At 36.3% G+C, this 6,498-nt stretch overlaps 1 long non-coding RNA gene across 1 annotated transcript; it reads right to left on the bottom strand.

Annotated features, from left to right (window-relative positions):
- Positions 1-1,911: 1,911 nt before the first annotated feature.
- Positions 1,912-5,367, bottom strand: LOC146441641 (uncharacterized). The gene is made up of 3 exons (XR_014850465.1): positions 4,946-5,367; positions 4,311-4,453; positions 1,912-3,817 (listed from the first exon to the last, which is right to left on the bottom strand). It is a non-coding gene; the product is annotated as an uncharacterized LOC146441641 (long non-coding RNA).
- Positions 5,368-6,498: the final 1,131 nt, after the last annotated feature.

Here is a 6,498-nt window from a genome sequence, read left to right as displayed (position 1 = left end):
CTTGTGGATACAAGGCAGACTGCAGGGAAAAGAACCATTGTCCTTTGAAGTCTCCTGGCAGGAGGAGGTGGGTACCAGTGTCAGCTTCAAAAGCCCCTCACTAATAACCTCGAGACCCTAACTCAGCAATATTTTGTGACCTTTGTTCCCTCACGCTCATTTTTTTATTTATGTGATAAAGAATGGATGTTCTTTAGTCCACAAGCTACATCTCAGAGGACAGACAGGCTTGTAAACTCAAACAACACATTCCTAGACCAATCTTCAAACACCAAATTCTTTTAAGATATGCAGCTAGTTTATTTTTTTAATAAAGTACATTCAAAATAGTAAAGAAATAGAGTTTATAATTCTATTGCTTGATATGTTGGCATAAATCTCTGATAAAGAATATACTCTAAAATATTGTGGTCTTTTTTCTTTTCTTTAAATTGTTGATAAAGCAACATATTTGTTCTTATCACTCTGTAGAATGTGAGGTCCTGTATCTTAAACAGGAAACTCTACTCACAGAGAATGGTACCATACTAGTTCCATTTTTTAAAGTGGAAAGGGCAGACATTCAGTGAGGCTGAGAACAATAAAATGACTAAACAAAAATGATTGCAAAACACTGCATAGGTGGCAAAAATCCTTCATTTCATGAGAAGTTCAAACATTTCATACTCTCATGACAGTCATCCGAGTTAGGAGCTGAACTAGAAATGTACAGAGCATAAAAATTCAAATTAAAAAAAACCAAAAAACAAAAAACAAAGCGAGAAAGAAACTAGAACTAAACAATCCAACAAGCTTTTTTTCCAGCCTGATGTGAAGGATTAAATATAAATTAGTTGAAACTATCAGATACTTAACCTCAATTTGATTTTTTTCCGTTTTCTCATTATTTGCCAGCCAAATTGTCCACGTTTCTTTAGCGGAACAACAGTAACCCATATTGCAAGCCTTTAAAATAAAGGTCCCACAGTCTTTGTAATAGGGTACAAAGGGTAAGGGACACCCTCACTTTGATTTATAAGATTTAGAGTAAACTCCCGCCCTTCCGCCCCACCTTGCTTTCAAAACTCCATCCGAGTTGTAATCTGAGTTTTCTGATGGCTGAAATTACTCCAAAGGACAGTACCAATGGTACCATTCCACTCAGGCTATCATTCAGGTGAGTAATGTTCCAAGGCTGTCAGGTCTTTCTTACTTTTTTCCCTTCTTGATATGGGAACAGGTATCCCTGGTGTGTGGATAGTGCACCCCACCTAAGCCATGAAAGAGTTCCTGGTATGGCCAAGGGCCACTCACCTCCCAGCCCCTTACACAAAGGTCAGGGCCAGTTTGGAGGTACTCAGGTTGTACAGCAGCCCTGAGGATGAAGGCAATGAGAGGCAATGCACCACCACACTCGGGAGAGATGAAAGTCTGGAGTGTTTATCACACAATACCACTTTTGGTGGCAGCTGGTTTGATCCTTACACATTATTTCCATCCTTTGAGTGGAGGCCAGATAGACAGTTTTGACCACAAAATACAAATCTGCACAGTCCTGATGCTTACCCATCATTTACTGTCCATGTAGCACCATGGCCTAATTTTGGTTGAGAACACTGATGAAGATGAAATGTTTTAAAATAAGTGTGGTAATGGCAGCTTTTTAATAGACATTTCAAGATACATGAATTGTAATCCACATCCTTCATCCCTTCAGTTTTATTCAAACTGCATTCTGTTCTCAGCCTGGTGTTATCCTTAAGGCTTTCTATGGAACAGAGCTAAAAAAACAAAGTTTGACAGAAAAAAAAGAACATTTTTACGGTCTCTTTCTGCTGTGTTGCTTATCAATTTTTTTCCATTTCAATGTAAAGGTAATGTGTATACTAATTAAATTATTTTTTTCTCAGTCACAGGAGTGACTTGCAAGTAAAGTATCTTTGCTATTGTGTTCTCATCTGTATCCAATACTACTGATAGTAAGGAAAAATAAGGCATATAGTGGGATAAATGTTAAACAAAAAGCAAGACACAATAAATAGTAAAAGTAAAAAATGGGAGCTTTGTTCTCAAAGTGCCTGTAGTAAAATTAATGTACCTTTGTACAAGGAAATAAAGGGTTTTAACCTATGCATTACTGGTTTGACTGCAGCTTCGTGAGTGTAAATTATCAGGACACCTTTAAAAATAGTATTTTCAGAATTCATTTCATGAAGTTTTGCACTAATGAAAAAAAGTGAGAGGCAGAAAAAATAGGAGAAATTTAGAACATAAGTGATGCTTGCTTTGTCTATCCTCTCCCTCAGCCTTCTCCAACACAAAAGAGGGAATGGGGCACCAAGATCTGGTTCTTAATAAAGTCTTAAGATGCAGCAATCTCAGCTCAATAAAACTATTTCAAGGTAAAGAAATGGGAAAGGGTAAACTGGAAATTGTACCTACATTTAAAAATATTTGCAGTCAAAAAATATAGCAAGCTTTATGAAGAATAACAAGTACAGCAACTATCAAAACTGCCTATTAGATAGAAATATGGTCCTAGGGTATAATGAAAATTAAAAGGCTGAAGTCTTGAAAATGCTGCAATGCATATTTTCAGGGTCAGGCTTAAGGTAAGTATCTGTCAGTACTAAAGAAAAGAGAGAGATATGTACTTGTTTATTAAAACAAAACAAAACCCAAAATCAAGCCCAGCCACACAATACATACAAAGAACAATACAAACAAACAGAAAAACCATCAAAAACCAGTGTTCCAGAAGAAAACTGGCTTCTGGATTACGCTAACAGAAGGTGCCACATATCATGGAGCTGTGCATGGTAAAGTTGTTTTTCCTTGATATAGTGCCAGACTGTCATGTCCATATTTCCATGATGACTAGAAATGGAATACTGTATGAATCAGCAGAACCATATTACTGAGTCTGAGCAATGGCACATAAACTTGTTCAAAATCTTTTTTTGAAATCTCCTTCTTGTGGCTATTTTAAATAAGATAACTACTATAAATAAATATCAATATTCTCCAGTAGAAAGCAGTTACACATTATAAAGACAGATTAATGATGAATTAAATTAATTTGTTTTTAATGACTATTTCACATAGGAACTGGTTGTATTGTTGATGCACTCCAGTTTCTAACTTATTTTAATTTTTACCTTGCTGTTGTCTTTGATTAAGATTAAGCTGTTCTTGATTTCTCTTGTTCTATTATTTTTAAGATAACAGGTGACTGCCTCTTTTCAGTGGTTTCCTGATTTTGTACAATAAGGTTTTCTTTTTAACGGGAGATATTAAATTCTAACTTTGAATAACTGAGCTTAGATCCAGTTGTCTGGATTAGCACATGCAATTTCTAGAGCAGAAAAATAACTGCTTGAATATGTTTTATTTTTTATGATCTCTCATTCATATTACATTTTGAAGTCAAAGTTTTTGGAAAACAAAGGAAGCACAATCAGTGAAATCGTACAGTTGCTCTTTTCTCTTTTTGAAAACCATTAAAATTATTCATGATATTCCTTATGAGGAAAATCTATTTTTTCCAGTTCAGTATGAGCTGTCCCTGAGATTCAAACCCATTTGCTTCAGTATGAAAGGTTTTCTCTTTGCTTCTGTTTACTGTGCTAATCCTGGGACCTGTGCAAAGGGGGTTTCTACCCCCTCAGGTGTCACCATCTTGGCTGGTTTCTACTCCCTCAGATGTCACCAGGTAGAGCCAGCTGGGGCCACTGGAGCTGTCTGTGTCCAGGGAAGGACAGCCCCAGCTGCTCCACTCATGGTCCACCCTGGCAGCATCCTCTGTGCTGTTGCTGCTGCTCCACCAGCACCAGAGTACCTGGAAATGGAACAAAGGCGTGGGATAAGTCCTTCAGCATGGCCTCTGATTCCAGCACTGGCAAAGTCCTCCCAGGTCCTCCCAGTCCAACCACATTTGTAAGGGTAAATCTCAAATGCTTTATGAAGTAAGCTCAGGATGCAGAAGATGATAGAAAATGGGTTGAAATCTTCTGCCCTGTTGCAGAGGGTGTCAATAAATGATGAAATATCTGGTACAACCCTCTGCCTGGTGAATGATATCTGCACCCTTTTAAGTGTTTCTTACAAGTTCTGCATAGTCACGTCTTGCTGTTGAGTGTTCAGTGTTGATTTTGTACCCCCACTGCTTTTCATAGCTACTTCACTGGAACACCATGTGAGTCTCCATCTTCGAAGCTGACTGGTGGTATAACTGAAATACAGGTGTTTTGCCTCATTGATTCACTTGGAATTTTTTAAACTTCTATTTGAAAATGTCTACTAATGAAAATCTTCTGCCTGTCAGGACTGACCTTCCTAACCAAGGCATTCCCATTAGTACTTCAAGCTTTCTTCCCAGGAGTCACCAGCTTTTACCCATTTATGTCCTGGAGAGAGTCAAAATGGCTTTTAATAATTTCTGAAACAATTTCCAAGGCCAGCTCTCTCCATGGACCTGCAGGAAAACACATCAGGCAAAGCTGTCACATCCCTGGAGTTTCTTCTTGTGTAAGTGCTCAGTAATGGTGCAGCACAGGGAAAAGATGACATTGTCATTAATTTTCTCTAACACAGCAAGGACAAACGAGACTATCAAATAAGTAAACACAATGCGAAAAAGCCCCACTTGAATTACATAATAATTGTCTCTCTCAAATGTTGCCCCCCCTGCCACCTTGTTTTTTTACTCCTATTGGAATGTTACAAACCATGGCATCAATACTCTTGGTAACGTTTAAAGGCCCCTGCTTTCAACACTCTCAAACCTTCAAAGTTCCCAAAAGCTGTAGGAACTTCAGCCCTGCAGAACTCAGAATTCGAACAATTGAAAATTATAATTCTCCCGGTGTTTTTATTTTTGAACTAATTTTCAAGAGTATGTCCATCCACCTCTACAAAACTGTAGTCTGTCTGTCTGTCTGTCTTTAACTAAGACTTAGGCACATACCTTAATTCTTGTATTCTAAAATCAAGGCTGGGGACAGTGGACTGAATGCAAAACTGATGAAAGCAAACACAGTTCTTATTATATTTATCAGGAACAAATTAATACCTGACTTAACAGAATTAAATGACATGTGGAGTCTAAAATGTTCTGAAATTCAAATCAAATTAATTTTAACTGCCCAGAATTTATGCAAACAAACACATTGCTTTGGCTTGGTGTTCACATTCAGACCACAAAATAAATACGTTTTTGCTCATGATGTTGTGATAAATTGTATTATAAGGGGCTAGAAAAAAGTCATTGACCAAATGTAGTTCTAATGAAAATGGATCAAAATCAATTGTCTTTTATTTTTCAACATATGCTTCTGAAATTTTGAAGGCCAACCCCTTGCTGAATGTCACTACCTAAGCACATTCACTGTGTCAAGGTAACGCTCAGAAACTGTAGCCTCTGTTGTATATGCAGAAAATATTTTCCTGATTTCAGTTTATTCAATTAATTAAAATAAATTGCCAAGTCGTTCACAGTTGAAAAAGGTAAGTAAGCCTGTCTTTGTTATTCTTCCTTGAGAAATATAGAAGTGAGCTAAAATCTACCAGTGTCCAAAAATCTTATAGATCTTCTGCCTCAGAGCAATCAATTTAATACACTCACTAAAAGGACGACTTTTCTTAAAATCAGTTTGAATTAAATTCAAAACACGGTATGATAAATGTAAGATTAATATTTAGTTGGAACACTTGAGGTAATTTTTTTTCATTTATATATGTTAATGTCGTCAGTTGGACATTAGACTATTAGAGTAAAGTAACCATCTGATAATTTTTAATAATCTTTTCCAAAAATGTTTCTTACAGTTTGATCTACAAACTAAAGGTATTTAAGTCAAAACTTTCACTGCTCACTTCTGAGGTTTTTAATGTTTATTTCTGCTTCTGCACTATGTAGGACTTTGTGCTGCCTGGGCAATAAACAAAGCTGTGGGATAATTAAATCTAAAATCAACTTCTAAATGTATGTACATTTATAAATCTATACACACAGAGAAGAATTATACATAGATATTGTTGGATTTATCTAGATCAGCATAAATTCACTGTTTGACCATAGAACTATAATTAAAGACTCCAGAAAAAGGGCTTCAACTATGTCAAGATACAGATTACTTCTTTTTGTGGCAATGCTGGGTTTCCTGACATAAAAAGTGTGTTAAATTCCAAACTTAAATTCTCTCTTCACTGTAAAGACATGTGTGCTGTTTTCCCAAGAAAAAAAAAATAACACAAATCTGCCATATATAAAGTGGTATTATTTTTTTCCTTCTGCATAACAGCTAAAAGCCAATAAGATGCATTCTGACTTGGAGCTTACCTAGAGTTGCTAATAAAAGCAGAAGTTAGTGACTCATTTACACTAAAATGCTTACTTAGAAGAATGAACACTCAATAACTGATTCATTTTAATGAGATAATTCAGCTGATCTAACTTAAAGTAGAACTATCTTGTTTTATTCTGTTTATTCCAGTGGGTGTAGAAAGCTGACCTGGAAT

The sequence above is a fragment of the Lichenostomus cassidix genome, chromosome 2, assembly GCF_008360975.1.
Source record: "Lichenostomus cassidix isolate B80296 chromosome 2, HeHo_3.0, whole genome shotgun sequence".
Classification (NCBI taxonomy): Eukaryota; Metazoa; Chordata; class Aves; order Passeriformes; family Meliphagidae; genus Lichenostomus; species Lichenostomus cassidix.
This window is presented reverse-complemented; position numbering and strand designations above follow the sequence as displayed.